The sequence below is a fragment of the Micropterus salmoides genome, unplaced genomic scaffold (assembly GCF_014851395.1).
Source record: "Micropterus salmoides isolate LMB-PRFRI ecotype aquatic unplaced genomic scaffold, ASM1485139v1 Ms_hic_scaffold_2, whole genome shotgun sequence".
NCBI classification, from domain to species: Eukaryota; Metazoa; Chordata; class Actinopteri; order Centrarchiformes; family Centrarchidae; genus Micropterus; species Micropterus salmoides.
Window position 1 is genome coordinate 51,494,997 of NW_024041150.1, and position 14,715 is coordinate 51,509,711.

At 43.1% G+C, this 14,715-nt stretch overlaps 1 protein-coding gene and 1 pseudogene across 1 annotated transcript in view; one reads left to right on the forward strand and one right to left on the reverse strand.

Annotated features, from left to right (window-relative positions):
* The window catches only part of LOC119912740, a 65,297-nt pseudogene extending 61,028 nt beyond the window's left edge, over window positions 1–4,269 (forward strand).
* LOC119912601 (zinc finger protein 2-like) overlaps window positions 1–14,715 on the reverse strand; it is a 746,717-nt gene that overhangs the window by 538,217 nt on the left and 193,785 nt on the right. The gene's annotated exons all lie outside the window — the stretch shown is intronic.

A 14,715-nucleotide genomic window follows, 5' to 3' on the forward strand; every position in this document is an offset into this window, starting at 1 on the left:
TCTGCTGCTATAGAAACGAACAGGAAGAGATGGGCCCCAACGTCATCACTGTCAGCTCTGTGACAAATCCTTCACAAGATCTGGATCTTTAAAGACTCATCAGAGACTTCACACTGGAGAGAAGCCGTACGGCTGTGACCTATGTGGGAGAGCTTTCGTTACAGCACGTGACCTAAAAATTCACAGACGGGTTCACACTGGAGAGAAACCGTACTGGTGTGACCAGTGTGGGAAAGCTTTCACTACATCAGGTCTCCTAAGAATTCACCGCCGTGTTCACACTGGAGAGAAACCATACAATTGTGACCTGTGTGGGAAAGGTTTCGCTACAGTTGGTCATCTAAAAAGGCACATACAAGTTCACACTGGAGAGAAACCGTACAGCTGTGACCAGTGTGGGAAAGCTTTCAGTGCATCAGGTGCCCTTCAAAGGCACATACGTGTTCACACTGGAGAGAAACCATACTGGTGTGACAAGTGTGGGAAAACCTTCACGACATCAGAAGACCTACAAAGGCACAGACGTGTTCATACTGGAGAGAAACCGTACTGGTGTGATCAGTGTGGGAAAGCTTTCACTCAACCAGGTGAACTAAAAATCCACCAACGTGTTCACACTGGAGAGAAACCGTACTGGTGTGACCAGTGTGGGAAAGCTTTCACTCGATCAGATCAACTAAAAATCCACAAACGTATTCACACTGGAGAGAAACCGTACAGCTGTGACCAGTGTGGGAAAGCTTTCCCGCGATTAGATCAACTAAAAATCCACAAACGTGTTCACACTGGAGTGAAACCATACAGCTGTGACAAGCTTTCACTACGTCAGGTCAAGTAAAAGTCCACCAAGTGTTCACAATGGAGAGAAACCGTACATCAGTGAATACTGTGGAAAAGTTTTCACTAGATCAGATAAATTAACAATTCACCAACGTGTTCACACTTTAAGAAACCATACTTTTGTGAACAGTGTGGGAAAAGTAAATATAGTCAGCTTAAACACCACCAATGCAGTCACATTACTTCGTTTTGAATTAGGGCTGCAACGATTAGTCTACGTAATCGACGACGTCGATTCGTAAAAATCCATCTCATGAACATTTCTGGTTGTTTATCTCTAACTGTAATGCATTACATGAAGTGCTGGGGGCAGTATCGCTTCCATTGTCTGCCATGACTGCTTGACTGTAAGGCTACTCATGAAGAAGCTTTCATATGAGAAGCAGACAGCAGCGGAGAAAGAGGCTAATAGAACGATTTTGTATGCTAGTTCATCATATATTGGCAGTTTTACGAAAGTTGATGGCGAATTGAAAATGTGCTCAAACATTTTTGTGCCTGCGAGGTTAACGGGCTGAAATCGCACAGTGTAAGTGGTGCCAGCCGGCCACCCAGTCACGCCCACATAGCCCTGTGGTCTCAGTTACCAGAGATGCCTATAAAGGCTCGTGCAGACTACACGACTCTCAGCGTCGGCCGATGGCAGCTGTTTGTTACTACAAAGATAACAGTTATAAAGGCAAAGAATCTGGGTGAAAGGATGGATTAGCACACGCAGGTAGCAGGGATTGTCTGAGCTCCAGAGAGAGCTGGAGGGGAGTTTTGCGGTGAAAAAGTAGCTGCCTGCTCTGCCAGCTGCCTGCTCTCATTGGCTGGATGTCGAGTCGGCCGACTCCTCCAGTTGTTTGGCATGCTAGATATCTAGCAGACGTGGGCAATGGGTCAGAAATGTGTCGGGTAGCCGTTGTCACGTGTCAATGTGTAGTTCACACATAACGACTGAAAATATTGTCCATATTGTTGTTCCTTCTCCCCCTGGACTTACTATCCAGAGGAACATTACAATTTAGGGGCTCGTTCAGGATCTAAAAGAGACTAGAAATCAGATTTACTGCGTGGTTGTGATAACTGTGTGCTTGTCATTGTCCAGGGTTGTGAACATTTGTTGTTTTGACTTTTTTATGTTCGGTAATCCTGGGTTGGGATTAATTCCCTGGCCGGGGGTAGGCTTTTCGGGATTCAGCCACCGAAGTTGCTGCCTGTAAAGTCGCCCCAAGCCCGGCACGCTCCAGAAGATAGACTTGGTAAAGAATTAATAGGCAGGATCTGGGGAAGTTGTGGTGTTGCACAAAGTGCTGGATGGTGAGTATCTGTTTTGTGTGTGGATTACGGCACCATGTTTGCCACAAAGTGTTGTCCAGGGCATGGTCGTCACGAGATGACGCCTGACTGAAAGTCGGATTAGCTCGCTTACAGTTGGACAGGGAGGAGCGGAAGCATGAGTTCCAGCTGCGTAGAGAGTTACAGTTGAAGCAGTTGGAGGCAGAAACTGCTCTCAAGATGCGTGAGCTTGAGCTACAAGCTAGTGCCGCGCATAGCTCATCTCTCCCGGAGACTCGGTCGTCATCCAACACTACTTTTGATGTGAGGAAAAACTTGGTGCCTACTATTCAGAGAGTCAGAAGTAGAAGGTTACTTTAGAATCGCAGTAGCTTTTCATTGGCCAAAGGACGTTTGGGCAATTTTGCTTCAAGTGCAAGTGACCGGCAAGACTCAGGAGGCTTGTGCTGCACTGTCAGTGGAAGACAGCTTGTGTTTTGACAAAGTGAAGAGCGCAGTATTGCGTGTCAATGAGCTGGTACCTGAGGCGTTTAGACAGCGGTTTAGGGGTGTCTGTAAAGCTACTAGCCAGACAAATGCAGACTTTGCGAGGGAAAAGGTCTCTTTATTTGATCGTTGGTGTGAAGCTTGTAAAGCTGAAGATTTTTGTTCGTTACGTGAGTTGATGATGTTGGAAGAGTTCAGGAACTGTGTGCCAGAGAGGATTGTCGTTTACTTGAACGAAGAGAAAGTGGCTACCCTACGGCAAGCTGCTATGCTAGCTGATAAGTTTGCTTTAACACACTAGGGGGTCTTCAGTAAACCAATCTCATCCTCTGTCTCTCCACCACATCTTAGTGCTAGCAAGAAGTCTAGTGACAGACGGGTACCCCGAGTTGGTTTAAGTAACTCTTTAAGTAACATTGTAAGTGCTAAATTAGACAGGCTGTCATAAACCTGGTCACTTCATTGCAGATTGTTTAACTATGAAACAAAAGCAGCAGGGTTCAGTTACTAAGCAGCCGAAAGGGAGTGAGATTAATTAAAATTGTCACTCCATGTTTTCTTCTGTTTTCTCTGAGGACAGGATGCTCGCTCGATGCCACTGCCGTTGACACGTGAAGGGCTCATTGGTGCACAGAAAAGTGACCTCTCACTGGTAAAGTGTTTTGCCTCAGTTGTTGTTGACCTGAGTGAGTGTAGAAAAGTGTCGGTGTTTTCTTCTTTCTCTGGTGCGAAAGTGGTCTTCGCATACAGGTGCAGCAACAGGTGAGGTATTCGACATAGTGTACCAGATAGGGAAACAGGTAGGAAAAGGGCAGGTCAGGCCAGAGGAGGCCAAAGCGGCTGCAGTATTGGCTTATCCAGTTCCTACAACCAGACGAGAGCTCCGGCATTTTTTAGGCATGACAGGATACTACAGATGCTTTTGCAAGAACCTCTCAGTGGTAGGGAACCCCTTACTAAGCTCTGTAGCCCAGCTATCATATAATAGCTTTCTGAGGTATCTAACAGCGGATCAGCGTTGTTTTTTGTTGTGTGTCGCACTTAAATTGGTCCCCGCTGTACAAAAGGATCTACAATCGTGACGTTCACTAGTTGTTATTTATGTTTATTTCAGGTTATGTGTGTTTGATTGGCGTAGATGTAAGGGGGTGGGTATTAGGCGACTGGAGTCGTGAGCAGTCAAGTTGTGCTTGGAGTACCTGGATTTTACCGCTCTCCCCCAGTATCCTCCTGTTAAAATATTTCCCCATAAATCTTTATTTATACCCGCTGTTTGCTACATTCCCCTCCGTTAAAGCCGGTGGCAGCACGTAGAACAGCTCGGTAACAGTGAAGGGAAGTCAGCGGCACTCGCAAATGAAACAAGAAGAAGAAAAGCAGCACGACGTGTTCAGGACGGATCATACGTTGCTAAACGAGTATTCCACATGAATTTCCCTGTAAAATAGACGTGAAAAATGATTTACGATGTGCGAGTAAAAACTGCAACCTACAGTCATTTTTGTGCATGGATGGTTAAAATGAGGCTGAAGCAGAACATAGAAAAATTAATTAATGAGGAGGTTTAAGTTGAATGATTAATAAGCATCTTGTAAGTTTATAAAACAATTTACTACTATGTCTTAAGTACATTTAATAGCAATAAATTAATTTTGCTTCAAATTTCTATCTTGTGTCGTCTTTTTAGTTTGTACTCGACAGAATATCTTATCTCAATTAAAAGTACTGAAACAAATGTTTGTGTTTATGTATGTGACATAAAAAAGCAAGTTGTGCAGTGCTCCTGTACTGGCTGCACCTAACTTTGCTCTTCCCTTCCAGTTAGAAGTGGATGCTAGTAATAATACAACATCTGAAATCCTCCTCATGCTGCCTTGATATTCTGCCAACAGGTTTTTTCAAAAATGTGTCTAAATGCATGCAGTCATTAAGCCACTCTTAAAAAAGAGAAATCTAGACAGTTCACTAATGAGCAATTATAAGCCCATATCAAATCTCCCATTTTTATGTAAAATCATTGAAAAGGTTTTACAGTCAGGTTTTCGACCACACCACAGCACTGAGACGGCTCTTGTTAAGGTCTTCAATGACATCCATTTAAACACTGACCGTGGCAGAGTTAGTATTATTGGATCTCAGTGCTGCATTCGACACGGTCGACCACAACATATTACTAGACAGACTTGAAAACTGGGTTGGACTTTCTGGCACAGTACTAAAATGGTTTGAATCCTACTTAAAGGACAGGGACTACTTTGTGTCTATAGGTAATTACACATCTGAGCTGACAAAAATGACGTGGAGTTCCCCAAGGCTCCATTCTGGGACCTCTTATGTTTAACATTTACATGCTTCCACTGGCTCAGATTATGAAAAACAACAAAATATGTTACCATAATTATGCAGATGACACACAGATTTAACCATTTCACCAGGGTATGATCCCATACTGACGCTGAGTAAATGTATTGAGCAGGTCAACAATTGGATGTGCCAGAATTTTCTTCAATTAAACAAGGATACAACTGAAGTTATTGTTTTTGGAGCCAGGGATGAACGATTGAAAGTCAGTGCTCGACTTCAATCTGTAATGTTAAGAACCACAGATCAAGCCAGAAATCTTAGTGTAGTCATGGACTCAGACCTGAATTTGAGGAGCCATATTAACACAATTCAGCCTACTATCACCTGAAGAATGTATCAAGGATTAAAGGACTTATGTCTCAGCAGGACCTGGAAAAACGTATCCACGCATTTATCTTCAGTCGACTCGACTACTGTAACAGTGTCCTTACAGTGCTTTTAATTAATTATATTTAAGATTGTTCTTTTTATTGATAACTTACACTGCACTGTAACTTTTACTGTCCTGTTTTCTTTGTTTTTTAGCTTTTTATCATTGCTTTTAATTAAATATTTACACAATGAGAAATGAGTAGGTAATTGAGTGGGGGGATTATGGGAGTGAGATTGAACAGAGTGAAGGAAGTCGTCTTAAATCTCGCGCCCGAGTGATTTGCAGGAACCTCTGTCCACCTGTAAACATGCAGGTGGGTCTAGAGTATAATCAAAGTGGCCTGCTGACAGACATGTCCTGGTTTCTCTGTAGTGTCCGAGGGTTTTTCAGTGGACCCAAAGATTGCTGTGGACCCAAGTACAGACTAGCTAGAGAGAGTAGATTGAATGTACTCTGTTTATTCTTTTTTTAGAATAATTGTAACTCTATTATTTGCTCAACCCCTCAGCCTGTTTTTTTATTTTCCATTTAACTCTTTGAACCCTGATTTTAACACTGTAACTTTTATTATATTTTATGTCGCTTTTAAACTTTTACATATTTCCCTGTTGCTTTTATGTCTTATGTAAAGCACTTTGAATTACCTTGTAGTTAAATTGTGCAATACAAATAAACTTGCCTTGCCAATTCCCACCAAGAGCAAGCACTAGGCGACAGAGGCAAGGAAAAACTTCCTTTTAAGAGGCAGAAACCTCGAGCAGAACCATGGCTCAGGGTGGGCAGCCATCTGCCTCGACCGGTTGGGGGTGAAGGGGGGAGAGAGAGAGACGACGACGAGAGAGAGAGAGTGAGAGAGAGGGCAAGAGAGAAAAAGAGAGGGATGGAAGGAGAGAGAGGGGAGGGAGGCAGCCTACACAATATACACACAGAGGTACAGACAGTAAAGGTGATGTTCTTATAGATTGAATGAAAAATAGTACAGATATGTATAGTAGTGTGAAATTAATAATAACAAGACTAGTAACAATAGTAGTTGTAGCAGAGAGTGTCGAGCAGGAAGACGGGGGCAGCAGGTGACTGGCAACCACAGATCCAGACTCCACAGCTCCAGAGACACCTGCTGGAAGTGATGGGAGGAGGAGAGAGGAGAGGGACGAGAAAGCACAAGACTACCAGAAAGGGGAGAATTTGTGTTAGTAACATGCAATAATGGGATGAGGTTGCATACAGAGGGAGAGAAAGACTAGTAACAATAGTTTGTGCTGCTTTTGCACAGCACCAGTGTAGGCACTGTGGACTCTTCTGCAGTTATCCCCGCAGAGATCCTCTGGTTGCCGGACCCCTACGCAGTGAACAGGAACAGGGCGCCCCGCAGGAGGCCGACAGCGAGGAAAAGAGGGAGACGCTGCGGTGTGCTTCAGAGGCTCAGGAGACAGGGACATAGGCGGATTCCCCTTCCCACAGTCATCCTCGGTAATGTACAGTCACTCCTGAATGAAGTTGACGAGCTTCAAGCAAACATCAAGTTCCTGGCGGAGTATAGCTGTGCCTGTCTTCTTGCCTTCACAGAAACATGGCTTAAGGAACACGACTTACGGTCAGATGTGGAGATCGATGGCTTCGGAGTTCCCTATCGCTTGGACAGTGACCCTGCAGTGACCGTAAGTCACTTGGCAGGGGATTGTGTCTGTACGCAAACTATAACTGATGCAGCACAGTGGTTGTCAGAGAGTCACTGTGCCGGACATTGAACTCCTCTCTGTATCCTTATGTCCTTTTTATCTTCCGAGGGAATTCCCCCAATTACTTGTGACTCTTGTTTATATTCACCTGAAGGCTAACGTTGACAGGGCCACTCAAGCCATGACCAGATCTGTGCAGCAGCTACAGGGGATTGCGCCGGACGCGACGATCCTAATAATGGGTGATTTTAATCATTGTAAACCAGGGAAGTCTCTCTGTAATTTTTACCGGTATGATCATCTCCCAAAAACCCATCTCCATTTATCCAAATAATAATGGAGGACTCATCGTTAACATGTACAAACTGAAATCGATCTGATAAGTAGGACTTAAACCAGCTTAGAGCGGTTCCTTTAATGCCAATGAAATGTTCCAGTCTCTGCAATAGGATCTGATGGTCAATGGTATCAAATGCAGCACTAAGATCTAATAAAACCAGTACAGAGACAAGTCCTTTATGTGATGCAATTAGGAGATCATAAGTAATTTCCCACATTGCTGTCTCTGTGCTATGATGAACTGCAGACACTGAGTAGAGTGGAAAACAAAGCCATATATGAAACCGTTTCCTGTATGAACAGTACGTGTCGTCTGAGATAGTTTCTGTCGTGGAAATTATATTCCTGGTGAGGGATTAAGCAAATAATTGAGTAACAACTAACCTCTGTCTTAGAAGAATTTATTAATAAAAGAGAATAAACAGAGAAGTACTAAAACAAATATACAGCTGATCTAGAGACCTGCTGCATAGGGCGTCTGTCCCCGAGCAAAGGGATGCATCATCATTTACACAGTGTAGGTTTCTATGTTTTGGGGAACAGAGATCCTCTCTCGGCCTTGAATGAACAACAAGAGAGGGGAAAACACCAAAACAATCTCACAGCTCAGACCTAAACCCCAGTAAATGTGGACAGACTAAAATAAGGAGTATAGGAGAGGAAAGGTTAAGGATAAAAACACAATATATATATCTAGAAGCCATAACAAAATTAGTAATGACATTAGTAATAATAATAATAGTAAAAGAACATGCATAAAAGATTAAATGTTTAACAGTTTCCTGTTATGAAGCAGATGCAACACATAGACCTTCTTCATGTATAAAGAAAGAGTGCAGAAAGAGGAAGCTGCTCTCTGCCTGAATCTCTGCTGAAAGTTGATTGTGCTCGCTCACAAGTCTGACAATAAAACAACAGATCATTTACAGAAATATTTGACTTGTATATAGACATCATGTTGCTCTGTTCATTGTTGCTTTTTAGTTATGTTTATTCTCACCTCTTTGTTCAGCTTTGTTGTTTTTAGCTTAAGTCTGAAACGTCTTGATACTCAGTAACTTCTCGTTTCTAATCTCCTTCAAATTAAAAACATCCAGTTGTTTCCTTTTGTCACCTCACTGTGACCATTTGGACTGGACATTATGATTTGAAGCAGCAGCTGCAGAAATCAGCTCTAGGATCTTTGTTGATCACACTGGAGACATTATTATGTCGACTGCATGAAGGTGTGTCTGATTTTATTTTAGAAGATTTGTCAGTCACCTTTATGGTTGAGTCTTTTCCCAGAAACTATTTTTAGATCAAATAATATGTTGTAACTGATCTGAAGTTCCTTCCCTCTTGTTTAGATGCAGACAGACAGGTGCGTTTATGAACTGCAGTGAAACTGTCACATAACAGTTTCACTGCAGTTCATAAACGCTGCAGGAAGCTCTTTGCATGTCAAATATTGCTGCAGCAGGTCTGATTTCCTCTTTCTTCTGTGGGTGTTTCGTGTGGTATCTCACTGCACATTCTCTGCTGTCAGCAGTGTGATCAAGCATAAAATCATTTTCACTTTTGGAGTGAAAATGACCTATGAACAGAGAGAACCCTGTGCTGCCCCCTGCTGTCTGTCTGTCTGCATGTACATGGTGCCCTCACCCAAAGTGCTTTACAAAGTGCGTCTCATCACAAAACAGTCTAAACATATATCTGGTTTTACAGCTGTTTCTAAGGTTCCTGACTTTAGAGATAACTCGGAGCCAGTTGAGAGCAGGTCGTGGTGAATTTTGTTTCTAATAGTTTGAATTTTATCATTAAAGAGCTCATGAAGTCGTAACTACTGAGAGCTATGGGAATACTTGGCTCAATAGAGCTGTGACTCTCTGTCAGCCTGGCTACAGTGCTGAAAAGAAACCTGGGGTGTTCCTATTTTCCTCAATTAATGACGAGTAGTACGCTGCTCTGGCATTACGGAGGGCCTTCCTATAGTTTTACATTACATTTATTATATTACATTTATCTGACGCTTTTATCCAAAGCGACTTACAATTGCTATACGTGTCAGAGGTCGCACGCCTCTGGAGCAACGAGGGGTTAAGTGTCTTGCTCAGGGACACAATGGTGGATGTCTCACAGTGGGAATCGAACCCAGGTCTCCCACACCAAAGGCAAGCATCTTATCTATGCACCATCACCACCCAGTTTTTAAGACTATCTTGCCAAATTAAATGAGAATTTTCCAGTTTGGTGGAACGCCAATTCCTCTCAAGTTTCCGCGATATTTGCTTTAATTTGCGAGTTTCAGTATTATACCATGGAGCTAACCGTCTTTGTTTTATTATTTTCTTTTTTAGAGGGGCTACAGAGTCGAGTGTCATTCGCAGCGAGCCTGCAGCACTATCAACGAGATGATCGATTTGGGAGGGACTGAAATTAGCATAGGAGTCCTCCATTACTTTGTGACTTGATAATGAATTTAGAGCTGATGGAATCGCATCCTTAAATTCAGCTACAGCACTATCAGACAGACATCTTGTATAGAAATATTTGCCCAATGGTGTGTAGTTCAGCAATACAAACTCAAAGTTATCAAACAGTGGTCAGATAAAGAGGGATTCTGTGGGAACACTATTAAATGTTCAATTTCAATACCATATACCAGAACAGGTCGAGGGTGTGGTTAAAACAGTGAGTCGGTTCATCAACACTCTGAGAGAAGCCGATGGAATCTAACAGAGAGATAAACGTAGTACTGAAGCTGTCATTCTCAACGTCCACATGAATATTAAAATCCCCTGCATAATAACTTTGTCTGTTTTAAGGACTAAAGTTGACAAAATTGCAAATTCAGGTATGAATTCAGAGTACGGACCAGGTGCCTGGTACATTATAACAAAAAGAATTGGTTGCAGTGATTTCCAACTTTGGTGTGAAAGACTAAGAACAAGGCTTTCAAATGAGTTATAGTTTAGTTTAGGTTTAGAGCTGATTAATAGGCTAGAGTCGAAGATAGCTGCAACTCCATGTCCTCGGCCTGTGCCTCGAGGAATGTGAGTATTAATGACTGGGAGGGGTGGATTCATTTAGGCTAACATATTCTCCATCACCAGCCAGGTTTCAGTAAGACAAAATAAATCAATATCATAATCTGATATTAGTTCATTTACTAGTACAGCTTTAGAAGAGAGAGATCTGATGTTTAAGAGTCCACATTTAAAATTCCTATTCGTTTGCACTATTGCTCTTGTGGTTTTAATTTTTATGAGGTTTTTATGCACAGCTCCTCTTCTGTTTACCTTTGATTTAAATAATTTAAATGGTCGGGGGACAGACACTGTCACTATGGGGTTTTCACTAAGAACTCCTGAAATGGAGGAGCAGAGAAGTGTGTTAGACTGCGACTCTGCGTAGGGTTTTGGGTGGGTAACTGCTGAATTAGAAGGGCAGAGAAGTGTGTTAGACTGCGACTCTGCCTCCTGGTCTCAACTCTGGGTTGTCATGGATTTGGTCCACTAATAAACTTGGCCAGATTTCTAGAAATGAGAGCTGCTCCTTCCCAAGTGAAAACTACGGTGTCCGACATTGTTTTTGCATATGTACACACCGACTCAACATTAATCTTATGACCTCCGATTGGCGTAACCAGGAGTCAATATCGCCGACGTGAATAACAATCTTATTGTATTTACGTTTATCCTTAGCCAGCAGTTTCAAATAAGACTCAATGTCGCCCCTCTGGCCCCAGGGATGCACTTAACTATGGCCGCTGGCTTCGCTAACTTCACGTTTCTCAAAATGGAGCTGCCAATGATCAGAGTTGGTTTCTCAGGGGTGTGTCGCTGAGTGGGGAAAATCTGTTAGAAACGTGAACAGGTTGATGGTGCCCATGGCTTTGAATAATTACAACTATTCCTCCTTCGGACAGTCACCCAACCACCCCTTCCTGGCTGCACAGGAGATGCCGGGGGACGGCTACCAGAGGCAAACTCAGGCCGTTCCACACCGACTACCGGGACTGGCTAGCTACAGTAGCTAAAGACTGATCTACCAAGGTAGGAGGAGCTGGGCTTCTAAATCACTGAGCCTCGCCTCCATGTCTACAAATAAACTATACTTATTACATGTACCATGACCGCTAAAGGAGGCAGAGGAGTAACTGAACATCTGACACACCGAGCAGGAGAAGTAGGAGAGAGAGAGGGAGAAGGAGAAGCCATCGCTAGCTGCTAAGCTAAAACTTTTGAACAACTATGAGATTGAACAGCAGTCACTAAAAGATGGAAAGAACTGCAAGTGCTTAGGCAAAATTACTGTAAGAATAAGTGTTTACGGACAGTTGGCTGCTGTAATCTAACAAATGTAACTGGTATTTAGCGAGAGCAGCACAACACGGTACCAACACACAAGCACCGGAAACGGAAATGAGTCAACACGCTTACCGTCAGTACGTCAGCAACGTCAGCTGACTGTAACTGTCTTCATTATCTAAATGTTGCTTTCCAGTTCTGTAAATGTGTTGCTTTCTGTTTAACTTGCATCCTGCCAGGGTTGGTGCTAAAATAATCTGAGCTGTAGACTTGAGACTTATTCAATAGACAATATTCTCAATAAATTAGTCGACACAAATCATTTGAAAGTGGACGTTCAATGAACTGTTTCCATTCAACAATATTTGTTGTGGGTTTTCTGAAAAATGACAAGTTCTGATGGGTCCAAAATATAAACCAGCAACTTCCAGCATCTTCTAAATACTGGGGGTGTAGAAAGTGCTGACATGTGTCATGACAAATTCATCAAATTCAATCAATGCAACACACACTCCAGCGACCCACACACAGCTGTCTCTTCATTTAAGTTAAAACGTTTCAACACTACTCAGAACGTAAATACAGATAAGCAGTATGATAACCTTACTGCCGTTGTTGCTGCAGTGGTCTGTGTGACGGGGGAGCAGAGGGCTCTGTGAGCGGGAGGCTGGCCGGCCTCACACGCTCCTCCCGCGGTTGGAGCAGGCTTCCACAGAGCTCCTCAACCCAAAAACGTTCAAGCACATTTTTGTTCCGCCATCACTTTGTCACCTCAAAACTTCTCAGAAGTGGATTTAGTGATGAAATAAAGTATGAAAATTGTAAAATATAAAACTTCTGTCCGTGCGCAATGATGACGCAGTGAAAAGTGACGATTCTCTCTGACCAATCAGCAGTCTGCTGTGTTTTCACCTCACATTTTAGTATCGCCTCAGCTCGCTTGGAACCTCGACGGTGATACGAAAAAAAAGTACCTGGAAGCAGGTACAGGTACAACTTTTCCACAATGGAAAACCCATTGTGCAGTGGAAAGGGGCTTTAATGTAAAGCTGGACTTAAAATAAGGCATGCTGGTTAGAAATTGTGTCCGACTTTCGCCGGAGTTGCAAAACGTCACAATGTCACATGACATTAAAACCTTGTGGGAGCAAGGTCGGCCGCAGTAACTTTTCTCTGGCTGCACAAAGGTGGAACCGCACTTTTGCCAGGTCTCTGAATTTTTCTTTGCAAATGCCACATGAGCTATGACTGCTTGACTGTAAGACTACTCATCAAGAAGAAGCATTAAATGCAGGAAGCAGAAGCTAACGGAGAAATATAAAGTTTTTTCAACTGTGTAGAATTTAAATATTGGCAGTTTTACCAAAGTTGATGGCGAGTCGAAAATGTGCTTCGGGATTGAGAAGCTCCACACGCGTCTGCGAGGTTAGCAGTGCCGGCCGGCCAGTCATGTCCATGGCTCTGTTCTCAGTCACTCAGACCACTGCTGCAGCAACAACAGAGCAGCGATGACAGAGGAAAGGCAGTGTTTCCCATATGTTCATTTATTTGTGGCGGTCCGCCACAATATCAACGCTAGCACATCCTCTCGCTCTCTCCCTCTCATGAACACCGCCAATGTCGGAGACCAAGCTTTAAAAAAGTTATTAGTAATGCTTTAAAGTAAATGATGTAGCCTACAGAACTTTCTCTACTAAGTTCCTGTCTAAAACTTTTAAGCACTTTGGAAAAATAAACTATAGAAGTAGTATGAAGTGGGACTGTTGCTTTATTATTATAAATAGACATTGTTAGTGTACAGTTGTGGTTATAGTACTTGCTTTTAATTTTATTTATTTTCTATAATTCCAAAGAAAAAATCTTTGTTAAACAGTTAAAAGTGAAACAAAACAAAAACAAACCATCTCTGTGTGAGCTGTGATGGTTTCCTCTGTAGGTTTAATCACATCTGATTGCTGTAGAATCTAGTCTGAGTCCTGTTTCTGTATTGTGTCCCCTGCCAGCTGCAGGATCTGTCCCATATATGTCTGAAATCTATCTAATATTTATTCAGCAGCTCTCAGATGAAGCTCTTCCTTCATGGTTGTGATGATGTTGTTGTCCTGTTTCACATCAACACACTCAGAGCTGGATGGAATACCCCAAGTTGACAGGGACATCTTTCAGTCCAGATACCAGAGCTGATCAACATCATGCTGATCTCGCTCTGACATCACTGATCAACAGGAATCAATAGGGAGTGTAGTCTTGTGTCTTCATCCGCCCTCCATCAGCTGCTTCACCTTCATTTTCTCTCTGATCCAGAGTCAGATTGGATCAAAGATCAAACAGATTGATCGGCCATCAGAGGATTTGGATCAGTGGAGCTGCTTCTGTTCCTGCTTCTCCCTAGAGAAGAAACAGAGGACAGTCAGACAGAGAAAACATAGAGACTCTGACGAGGAGTCCTCCGTCTGCATACTGACCTTTGACTCTGAGAACAACTGTTTTAAATCTCAGGATGTCTCCTTCTTTGTTGAAGACATAGCAGCTGTATTCTCCTTCATCTGACTTTGGGGGATTTCAGGGTCAGACTGAGGTCTCCAGTTCCCAGAGTTCATCTCTGTTCGGTGTTTGTAAACCTGGTCCTGTTGGTCAGCCTGGTGAGAGCCGTTCAGACACACGTGGACTGTCTTTGTGGGTTCAGGGTAATAGCGTCTCCACTCCACTCTGACATCCTTAGGAAGGTCAACTGTGGTCTTGAAGGGCAGCAAGACAGACTCCGCCCCGTCCTCCACCTCCACCTGACACTCTGAGGGACAACAAAGCACAACATGAACTGCAGACAGCAGCAGCAGTTTGAATAACTTTATTGACAGAAGCAGAAGAGAGCAGCAGCTAACAGGGGACAGAAACACAGGAAGCTGTTAGATCGGAGTCTTGATGCTGCTGGGATTGTTTTGTCCATGCTGCTTTACAGTAATGTCTCCTGTCAGTGTTGAGCTGCTGGACTTTTACATTCCAGAGAAGAAGCTTTCAAATGTTTTCATCTCTGTTCTGTAAATGAATCTCAGCTCCA